Below are 12,345 nucleotides of genomic sequence, written 5' to 3' on the forward strand. Positions count from 1 at the left end.
ACCCTGGAAAAATCTGGAACTGAGAAAACAAACTCTAATCACTGCATGTGAATTTAGGCATCAACCTCAAAAAAAAAAGCACAATTAAAGAAATCTACTCACAATATTCAGAAATCATAATAATTATTTAATTAACACAATTTTAAAAGAAAAAAAATCAACCGCCAAACACCTTTCCTCCACAAAAAAATATAACCGCATATGGACTGAACGCATGGCAATGATTCAATGAGAAGAGATTACAGGTTGTTCCCTACCTATAATCATTCCAAAAATTAATTTCTACAAGCTCCAGTTTAAAAATCGTATTTTCATGGTGGAACTGAAGAGGGTCCTAGGTTACGGCGAAAGTTAAAAGGGGAAAAAAAAGAAAAAGCAACCCCCAACAAATAAACAAGAACACTCCCCCCAAAATAAAAACCTTGACTAACAGAACAAAAAGCTCAGTTCCCCTAAACAACTAGAATAAAGTATTTGGTCCAAAAACAGAATACAGAATTTCTGCAAGTTAGCTTATTAGACAACCTGTTGATACAAGTGAAACTGTTACAGTGACCTAAAATAACAGCACAAGGGCTTGAACCACAACATGCAATCCAAGAAAAATTATTTGTAAAGCAGAAGAGATATGCAAGGGCACTTGATCCAACTTCAAAATTGTTGCAAGAAACAACATATTACTTCATAGCTGAAATACTTGCTCAAAATAGCAAACATTTATGAATACAGACCCAATACCTAAATCCAGCATCACCTGTGAAGACAACCTGCATTAATGGTGTTGGAGAGCATAAACTTCCTGCAGTTTATTAAATCAATATATTTATTTATAAAAGTTTCAGATGCAGTATTAGTCTGTCTTTCGCTTCTAGCAATTTTAGCTGGAATCCTCTGACACTAACTGCATGGACCCATAAGGAGGAGACAAAAGGGACAATTCATTACTTAAGGAGTAACAGATACATTTTCTTTTTATTCAAGAAAAACTAACAAGTTAAGAGAAGTGACCTCCAGCTAAAATATAAAAGATTGGAAGGAGGAGGGGTGTGTCCACAAAGGATGGACCCAACAACCGACTTTCTTCCCCACATTCAGCCTGTGACAAAAGTCTCAACCACCTTTTACTCCTCAGAGACCTTCATGCTATGGCACACCAAACCAAGTCCTACTTGTGTCCCTATAAATTCAGGCTCTCTGACAACATTTACAAGCCTCAGTACTATTTTTTCCCTACATATGCTACTGTACAGAGCCTATTCTTGAGTTCCACTGTTACACTGGATTGGTCTAAAGTGGTTTCCACAACTGAAAACAAAGTTGCATCACGAGACAGATTACCTTATTTCAAATAGTTTCTCACCACCAAGAACAACTACATCAACCAATCTTTAAAACCCATCAGCTGACAGTAAGTCGTCTGCATCCTTACATTGGTTTTAGCCTACCAAAGCCAAGGGAAAGAGAGGCAACAATCTTCTCTTTGTTCTACGTCCCACATATCCTGGTCACATTTATGGGTCATATTGCTCATGATTTAGCTTTATTCTAAAGGCCTTTTGATCCTCACTGAATTGTTTACAAAATGCATGAACACTGCATCTGTTGATTTGATCCTTAAAATGGTATCTTGGATTTGGAATAAACACAGTAGCTACCAGTGAACCATCACTCAGAAAGAGCCAGATTCTACTCTTATTAAACACATCTCTACCAAAAGCCTAATAACTACAGAATTGTTTCAGGGCACATAGAAGTCACATAAAAACCCAGAAAACCAGCTTATTCTTTACATTACTTCAGTGCCCAAAATCATTATTCATGCAGGCTCATTACCTAAAACCAATCACAGAACTACTAAAAATCTCAAACCATCACTTATTTAGTAGCATTTCAAACATTTGCCACTAGATTACAACCCTACAAAGTATATATACATGGAATAAATACCCAAAGAGCATAGAAAAATAACTGAATTAAATAATTTCAGTACATTTTAATTTTCCTGCATCAAAACCTTCTTGTATGTTCCTTTAAATTTTTCACATTTTGATTATCAAAATGTCTTAGTATTACTGAATGGTTTTAACTAGCAACTTGGAAACAAAACAAACTAAAGCATATCAGGATCTCAAGGAACACACTGTCCTATGTACTAAAACATGCCATTTCATAATAAAGTTGATATATCTTACCATAAAATTTTGCTAATATTTTTCAATACAACCTATCAAAATATAGTCATTTGAGTTTTATGAGATTTGACACCAAGATGACATTTATTTACATGTTCTGCATATACTACTATCATCCATTTTAAAAAGCATTAAAGAAATCAATATTCTTAATTTTCTTTATATGTATGTATGGGGTGGCAGGGGACAAACTCAGTATTAACTGCTATTTGGTCAAACAAGATTTTGGAGAAAAGATTACATAGGTAGTAAGCACAGCAGAGAAATGCACATAGAAGGAGGGTTAAACTGCTATTTTCCACAAAAATAACCATTAATTTACCACATTCCTTGAAAGTTAAAATTAAATTATTTTGAAACTATAAAGATATTTCAGAAGTTTTAAAAGCTTGGAACAACAATAAATATATTCTTTATCTATCATCAAAGTACACATGCACAGACCCTCTGAGAATACAATATTCATTTTGCTGCAGAAGAACAGACATTGCATAACAATGAGATTTGCTAATGAAATCAGCCATCAACCTGGAATACCTTTGTATTAAACCAAGACCTCAGTGTCATTTTCTTTTTGCATCATTTGTTCTTTCTCTCATTTTCCGACCTTTCAAGTATCCTGTCCTCCTGGTTTCACTGCTTCAAGTACAGCAATACCGCAAAATATTTTAACACTGTATGTACAGCACTTTTTATGTTACAAAATTTCTTTCTCTGCTTACTGCTAAATGTCAATTCTAATTGCATAGTTTCTATCAGCATTGTTAACACAGCCTTGAAAGAAAAATCAATAGGTACTACTATAGAAACAAAGGAGTTTTATTTCCTCTGTAAAACTGCAGGAACATCTAATAAAAACTGGCTGTTGCTTGGAACAAACTACAGTTTCGCAGCTCAAGTTGCATGCCCCTTAATACAAGAATTTACCAGAACACCACATTTTAGAAAAATACTCTCTCTATTTATCTAATGATTAAACAGGACAGAATTTAGCATCATTAAATTAATACAAGTGTGTTTTCTTTGCCTGAACATGCAAGATCATCACGAAAAAAAGTTAAACAATCCAGCAAGTTCAGTGACAGTATGTTAAAGTACGCACTATACATAACAGGTACATAAAACACTTTACTGAAGAAGAGATGAATACAGAATGGAATTATTTATTCTACTACTCTAAGCTGACCATAAAAATTTTTAAATTACAAAGGTATTTTAAAAGACATTTTTCTCTCATTATACTAATACCATATTTTAGTTTTGCGGGTTATATGCTGTCTTATAGTTTATAGATAAAAAGCAACTTGTTTGCAACCCTAGCTCCAAAAGTATGAAACCTATGTTTTGAAATCACCCCAAAACTATTAAAACGAGAATACAGCACACTATTTTTTTCTACTGTTCTCATTTTACAGATTTTTTTTCAATTGAATTAATTGAAATAACACATGGTTACTATAAGTTAGCATTATTGTTGATAAGCTCCAAAGTCATACCAAAATGTAATACAAAACAAGAGAGAATAAATGTTTGCTGACTTGTATGGTAGGGTTGGCTTTTTTTAGCAGAAGCAGGGGAGAGGAGGGGGTCACACATGTGACATGGTGTTCGCTTGTTTTTCTCCTTTTTTTTTTCCATTGACACTACAAAACCCTACTTCATGAAAAGGAAAGGAAAAACAGTTACTTACTCTAGTATACAAAAATTGCACACAGAACTCTCACAGAATAAATGGAAGAAATTTGTAATTTATTTTTTCTGGGGGATGTAAGGAAGCCATTCAGTCATTCTATAGTTACAACAACCACCACAACATCAAAAAAAAAAAAACAAAAACAGAAGGCATAAAAGACCCCTGAAAAAACTGAGGAGAAAAAAAAATACGTCAGAATATGGAGTTAAGCATCCCTGAAGCCAGTCATATCAAATGGTGTCTACACAATCCAGGAAGAATACCATCAAGATATTGGACATAATGAACTAGTTAAGTAACTGAAAGCATTAAAATTTCCATAAACTGTCTTCGTATGTGCTCCACTGCTACGTTAACAAGCACCTATGTCATTAAGAGCCTTTGAAAGCTAAAAGCATAAAACATCACCTTATTTTTTCTTCCATTTCTCTCACTTTTAAAGATATGTGGCTACAGGATACAAACATCCAGGCATATGCTGTATGAAGAGGTCTTACTCTCATTCATGCATTACCACGTCCTAATGAAAAGATGTATGAAGACTATCACACGCTATCAAAAATGCTTCTTTCAATTATGAAGCATTTGTCTTTCTGCAACAAAGCCATCCACATTACATCTCAAAACAACTGAAGCTGAAGAGATAGAGGAGGCATGATTAATATAAAAGCAAGAACTATATGACCTCCAGGCTCTGGAATAAAGAAGCTCTAATGCAACAACCTTGACCCTTGAAAGTGATAGGTCATTTTCTTTTGTGATAAACAGTAATTGCTTTCTGTAACTCCAACAATTGTCAAGTAGGCTAAAGAGTATGGCTGGCAGATGATGGTTGTGAAAAGCTTACACTTTTAACAATGACTTACTGCCATGTAGTATAGATCAACAGTCCAATTGAGCATCTTCTCTAAGATGTTACAGGCTCTTGAAGCCATAAACTACAGCAACTTATATCCCTAGTTTTACTAGGGATCAATCTAGTGGATATGGAACCTAAGAATATAGAAAACTGTTAAATGATACAGCTTTAATGCAGATGATTAAATGAGAAAGACTAACATAGGCAAATTTGCTGTACATATGAAATATGTGATTCTGGTACATCGCTGTTCACACTAGGCAATCATGCATATCCCTTAGGCACACAACACAAAACTTCACAACTCACACAACCTGGCATAAATTTCATAGGCATAAGAATACAGAAACCAGTCATTCTACTAATAAAAGTGAACCCTTATTGTAAAAATATAGACAAGAATACAGATGAAACCATATCAACATCCCACAGAATAAGATAATGCCAGGTGCTAAAACATATTTGAATTTTTATCAGTAAGAAAAAGCATGAACTCAGAAATTAGTCTGAATTAATCAACTGTATTTATTCTCTCTGAACTAACCAGAAATAGCTACTTCAGTATATAGTCTAAAATTCTGTATTTTGCTGCAATAAATCAGAGATTTATTACAGATGCTTGCAGTACGAACGTATTTCAAAAATTAACACTGTCCATTTTATAGTGTTTCAAATATTCCAGAGACTATTCATAAACATATACACATGTTCACATACAGAATATACACATATGCATATCCAGTTTGCATATACAGATTTTGTATTGTGCTGTACTACCAGTCATACACTAACACCTTTACTTTCAGTATTACACAATGCTTAGTAAAACGCTATTACTGGCACTCCAATGGAGAAATTGTAAGCATCCTTCAAAGCTTACTTTTAATACCTAGCAATAAAGCAGGCTTATGTTTTTTTCACCATGAAATACCACAAATTGCACTGAATTATAATGACTACTATTTATCTACTTTTAGGGAGTAAAAATGGAGGACAGTTTATTAAAGCACAAAAGGAACTCCTGAACACTGGAAGGTCACAGGCTATGTGCTGAGCTGCTAAGCAGAAGCATCTATGATGCTGCAGAGCTGCCATTTTTCTTCCTTGACAAAGCCTCCATCTGCCACAGAGCCATTTACAGCCTCAGAGTCAGAATATCAATGATTTCCAACCATTCTGCAAGTCTGCTTTCACCTTGACATCACCTCTGTAAAATATCTAACACAGATGATATATATAGCCCTCAACTAGCTCTAAGCCTATGCTTTATTCAACTGATATGCATTTAAGCTGTACTCTAAAACACCATTTCTTTACTTCTTCTGAATTGTCCAAGAATACTAAAACTCCAAGTTGTACATCCTTTTCACTGTTGTGTTTGCCTTAAAGAAATTACCTTTGGAAAACCTAAAAAGAAAACCTCTGAATATTGACAAAACATGTAAAAAGAATTAGAAAGCATCTGTATTTACAGAATCTACATGCACACCATCACAATTTACTTTATTCTTTTCCAAATAAACAAACCACGCCTGGTATGACACTTACTACACAGTATAAACTATCACAGCCTCACTGAAACCAGCAAAACTACTTTCAGCTCTTGATGTATATGCAAACTGATTTTTTAAAAAAAAAACAGATTACAGATAGGTCAGAAGAGGAAAGAAAATCTTGACTTACTGAAAGAGAACCTAAAGAACTAGGTCCTCAGACAAACAGATTATACCTGGACTGATAAAACCTATCATATATACATACACACGCATATATATTGATAAACATTAATATATATATATATACATACACACACGTATATGCACACATGTTCTCTCTCAAGTATGAGAATATACTCTCCATCATCAAGCTCATTACAATATGACGCTAATGAAGGCATTCACAGATAGCAACTTTCAGAGTCTCGAAATGCAGATTAATGTCGGTACTCTAGACTAATTTTAAAACATGCAAAGGTGTAGCTTGATTTTATACTGAAACCGAGCTACAGAAGAAACAATTTTGTATTACAAATATGTATGTAATCACATACGATCACATCACCAGAACTTCAACTACTGACATACAAGCCCTCATGATGTTAAGTACACAGGAGCAAAATATTTGAACACTAGATGAAGCTTGCAAGCACCTTTATGAAAAAACTACTTCATAACACCTGTAAAGTACATCTTTTACAATCTCAACTGTACCTCCCACCCTTTCTTTCCATTGCTTAGGTCTTTACTTCTTCCTGTTACAAAACTTAGTATCAGCAACTCGATAAATTGAATCTGTTCTATTTCTATTTGCCCTCTGCCCACTATTCACCTTGTTCAGGCTGCTTTTAACATTCCAAAAATAAGCAGAATTTAAACCTAGAATACTTTTCTAAATCAGTATGGGAAAAAACATCTCTTCATCATGCAAAAGACATTGCCCTTAGAATTTCTCTGGCTAAATCACACAAGGCTTAGGTAAACTGTAATATAAGGTTGAACTAATTCAGGTGTTACCTTTGTGCCCACCTTAGAAAGGGTCAGATCAGACATACGCAGATATATACCCAACGTGTTTATTTTATGAGCTGTAGGCATTCACCTCACACTCTCATATCCCACCTCTCACCCAAAAAAACACAAAACCAACCAACCAAAAAAACCCCCACCTAATTTGTTCAATTTTCCACCTGCTATGAATATACATTTCACTACTTATCTCATTTGCAATGCAACTACCCCTACCAACCTTGCCACTAGCTAACGCTTTGGTTTTTTAACAGTGGCAAAGTGGACTGGCAAACTATAGAACACAAGGGAGCACCTGCATGAAAAACATGCTTGTTCCAAGATCAATAGAGACCAGCACTTCAGTGCTCACTGTATTTTGCACCTAAAGAAGGACACGATGCTGCATGCAAATTTAAGACAACTGTTCCCAAACTGAGGAAAAACAGGCCCAACACAAAAGCAGAGTAACACATCTTTGAGAGGATATACAACAAGGCAGTAGAGCTAAGGAGGAGAACAAGATAAGGTATTCAGGCATAGCCAGATCGGGGCGACAGCATTACACTAAGAAAGATCCCACTGAAGACATGGAAGGACAGCAGTACAAACAAGAATCAGTCACTCTTAGAAATCCAATACCTCTAAGCCTTACACAACGGCAGCTCCCTACCACCACATACTCCTTGCAATGAAGCACTGGTCAGACTCATCAATTTTTTATATACTGCCTCTTTAATTCTCCCTTCCTCCTTTGAAAATCCTAGGACAAAAGAGACAAAGGGGAAGAAAAGGATTACAGTTAGGAATTCTGTAGTTCTGTATGATAGAAGCATAAAGTTGTGTAGATTGGAAAGATCTTACAGGGGTCATCTGGTCCCATCGACTGCTCAAAGCCCAATTAACTTTGAAGTTACATCAACTTGTTCAGAGCCCTGTCAATAAAGAAGATACATCTTTTGCAAGCTCTCTGAGCACCCATTTCAGTGTTTCATAGAACCACAGACTGGTTTGGATTGAAAGGGACCTTCAAAGACAATTTATTCCAACCTCCTGCCATGGGCAGGGACATTTTTTACTAGGCCAGGTTGTTCAAAGCCCCATCCAGACTCTGACCACTTCCTAGGGATTGGGCATTCTGCTACTGCTTCAACCTGTCCTTTGCTTGGCAAAAATTTTTGGGCAGGGGGCAGAAATCTTCTTATTTAGCCAGAATTAAGATAAATTAGTTTAAGGACTACTGATGCTACAAAGCAGTGGAAAAATAGACCTAAAACCACAACTTAAGAACAAGGTAAGGCCTTGTACCTACCTTTCACACATGGCTGAAGAGAGGTTCTGATCAGCACAAGACTGCCACTTACCAACCTCTTCTGTTTCCACATCAGTTTCCTCATAAAACATACATTTAAGCTCTTCCAGTTGTCAGGTTAAAAGAACTCTATTTAATCAGTTGCATTCTAAGCTTTTAATCTTTTGATTCCACTATTTAAATTTTTCTTTATTATCACAACACTTTCTACCTACCTTAAAATAACAAAAGACATAAAGTAATGCTAATTTAGCTCTGCATAATTTTACATTTGAATAATCAAATGTAAAATTATCGATGGTAGTATTATGAATTTTGGTATATAGCAAAAAAAACCCCACATACAATATACCTCCCTCCTTGAACTCATAGCCCTAACAAAGACCAGACTTTTAGGAGCTTCCCTGTGGTGAACTGGACAAGTCCTATAAAAAGAGGCTTTCTAGATGAAACAGGGACACAGTACTCAAGAAATGTTACCAGCAGAAAAGTTCCTGAAGACTTAGATTCAAAATATAAGGTGGTGACAATTTACATATGAAAAATTACCTTTTCAATAGTCGACTAGAAATGCCTTCTTAACCTGAATATCTAAATTTCAGAGCTACTGTATACTAAGACTCTGAAATTTAATTAGAAAAAATATTCCTCATTTCCTCTAAGTGGGAAAAGCTTTATATTTAAGTGCTAAGAACACTCCTTCTGTAAGAAAGCCAAAGCAAACAAAGTGAAAACTCTAATCTAATCACGTGTACTTGGAAAGATTTCTGAACTTTTAAACTTTTGAAGGAACTGTAAACAACTAAAACACTTTCTTGTGCAAATGGAATGTTGCTATTGCAAAGAGAAATCAGCTGGTCTAAACAACACAGTGATGCTACCAAAAACTGAATTTACATCTGAGCTCCTCCAGTTGTCATCTGTAGTTTAACAAACCACTTATTCCTCCTAGCGGTGGATTTACAATACTAAATCAGAATCTGCCCTTCAACACTCTCAGCAAACAACCATTACTAAATCTGGTTTGCAGCAGAAGCATTAACACAGTTGGGAGTACATCCTACAGAAGTTGTGTCAGTAAAGGGGTTTTATGTTTTGTTTTTTTAACTGCCTTCCTATTATAATTTACAACACATCAAATGTAGACTATTAGTTTAAAACAAAACTATAAAAAAAATAGGTATTTCACAGAGAAATATACAGTTCATTAATTCTTTCCTTGAAACTTTCAGTCCTCTTGTAACTTTACTTTGTAATTTTAGTTGTTAGATCTAGCATGTTGTTTTCCTCAACAAAGGCATCTAAATACACACAAGCAAGGATACACAAGTACATAGACACTAACCATATTTGCAGACAACACACAGCAATAAACTACTTTCAATTTTTTAATAATACGATTTTCTAAAAATAACTACACAGAAACAAGTAGAAAAAAAGGCACAATCACCCTCTGTTTCATTTACACTCTGTATAATTACTGCAAGGACTAAAATTGTTACAATCATACTATCTTTAGTTTCTTAGTCAATGTTAATTGCTAGCATACTAAAGTGAAGATGTAAGTAAATCTGCAGGTGTTACACGTGTATGAAGAAAGTAAATTTTCATGGTTTTTTGGGGGGATGGCCTGTTTAGGAAGCTTTTAAATTTCTTCTGAGCTTGCTAAGTGTATATCCACCTACACTGTCAAACAGCTACTTTTCAAACATTATTACTACAAACCATGAACAGCCTCCTTTTATAGTCACAGAATGATTCTGCTTAGAAGAGACCATAAAGTTCATTTATCCCACCCCATGACATGGGTGCTCACCCTTCCACTATCCCAGGGTGCTCTAAGCCCCCTCCAACCTGGCCTTGGACACTGCCAGGGATCCAGGGGCAGCCACAGCTGCCCTGGGCAACATCTGCCAGGGCCTCCCCACCCTCCCAGGGAACAATTCCTTCCCAATATCCCATCCATCCCTGCCCTCTGGCACTGGGAGGCCATTCCCCTTGTCCTGTCCCTCCATTCCTTGTCCCCAGTCCCTCTCCAGCTCTCCTGGAGCCCCCTTAGGCACTGGAAGGGGCTCTAAGGTGCCCCCTGGAACGTTCTCTTCTCCAGGTGAAAACCCGCAGATTTCCCAGCCTGGCTCCAGAGCAGATCACTGTTGTGGCCTCCTCTGGACCTACTTTAGCAGCTCCACATCTTCCTTGTACCGTAGGCACCAGAATTGTTTTGAGGGGAATATAGAAACAGCGATACCTTTTCCATAACCAAATGCATCCTTCCAGGAATTCTCTGCATCCTTTTGAGTAGTTACATGATGTAAAAAGGCAAATACAGCTGTGTATCTAGATGCTTAAGCTAATTTTGACGAGAAGGGGAACAGCTGTGGAGAGCGAGCTACCAATACACTCAAATTGCCATAAAAGCATAGAACTACTTCTGTTAGCCCGAGTTCACCAATTTTTCCTTTTTTCTTTCCCCCTTACTTCTCCATAGTATGTGTTCCAACTCATTATCAATAGTTTCTCATTAGCTGCCAGTTTCCAGATTTATCAAATTTAACTTCCGGTTCAACAATCCCATTTTTTGTTAATTTTCTTTTGTTCTGAGATATAGAAGCTGCAAGAGATAAAGCAGATGGTTTTATAAAAATAAAATAAAAACTGTTTGCCTAATTCGCTTGCTTCTGCAAGTCTTCTGTGTTTTAATTTAGCTGCAAACAGGCTATTATTTATCTATGTTTAAATGTCAAGTAAGAAAAGGGGTTTTCTTGGCAATTTGATTCCATATTTTAGAACCAGTAACTGAAATACACAAAATCTTTCATGGGTGTGACTCGCACTCATTTTTTGTTGCCATTTACTTTCACACTCCTAGATGCCAATTCCAAGTAGGCCACTGAATACTCTGTTACTGTGAAAAGAAATTGGGTAGTTTTCAAAACCTGTTAAAATCCCTACTTAAACATTCTGTAGAACTCTTGATTTCTGAATCTTCTATCTTGCTCTTATTTGCTTTTTTAATTCCCCTCCTCCCTCCCCTCCAAAAAAAATGGAAAAAAAAATCCTTACGTGTCGATCTCACCTATGAAGATGCTTTTGCTCATTGCCATACTCACCCAACACTAGTATTCCTGTAATGGCAACATCTCTCACAAATGTGCCTTGTCATCACAGTTTCTGTGAAAGAGACCTCTCTTCTTAATTTCCTAATTTTACTCCAGAAAATTTTGTTCAGCCTTCTGCTGAGCTAATCTTCTACTTTTAACTCATTTCTTTTACTACAGCCATTAAGAACTTGTTTAGTTACAACCATACAGAAAATTTTTAGGACATATTACCTGCATAACTTTCAAGTACTGTGTCAACATTCTAAATTAGCTGTTTCCACAAATAAATTGGGACTGTTAGAATTCACCACCATCGCCTTTTGTAACAAATAAAAAGAGCCATGATTAGGAATTAAAATAATTTTGTATTTGGGGAGTAGAAATTAGTATCCGCAAGAACTTCGTATCTAAAATGGCATCGTTTTAACATGAAGAATAAAAAAACATCCCACCAAACAGACAGGCGAACCATCAACACCACAACTGAAAACACAGAAGGAATTATTACTTGCCATGGTTCCTAATCTTTTCAAGCTCTCCCTTCATCAACCTATTTGTTACAACCAAAGGCACACTGAAGTTCCGTTTCTTTGTTTGGATGCAAGGGTTATTATTGCTTCATAGCGAAGAATGTCCTGTAGGCTAAAAAAATTGACTGTACTCACAAAAATGTTAGATATGATT

General features: G+C 35.9%; 1 protein-coding gene across 24 annotated transcripts in view; it reads right to left on the reverse strand.

Moving 5' to 3' along the window:
* Positions 1 to 12,345, reverse strand: part of BAZ2B (bromodomain adjacent to zinc finger domain 2B) — a 124,400-nt gene that overhangs the window by 79,617 nt on the left and 32,438 nt on the right. The window lies entirely within an intron of this gene.

This window comes from Aphelocoma coerulescens, chromosome 7 (assembly GCF_041296385.1).
Source record: "Aphelocoma coerulescens isolate FSJ_1873_10779 chromosome 7, UR_Acoe_1.0, whole genome shotgun sequence".
Taxonomy (NCBI): Eukaryota; Metazoa; Chordata; class Aves; order Passeriformes; family Corvidae; genus Aphelocoma; species Aphelocoma coerulescens.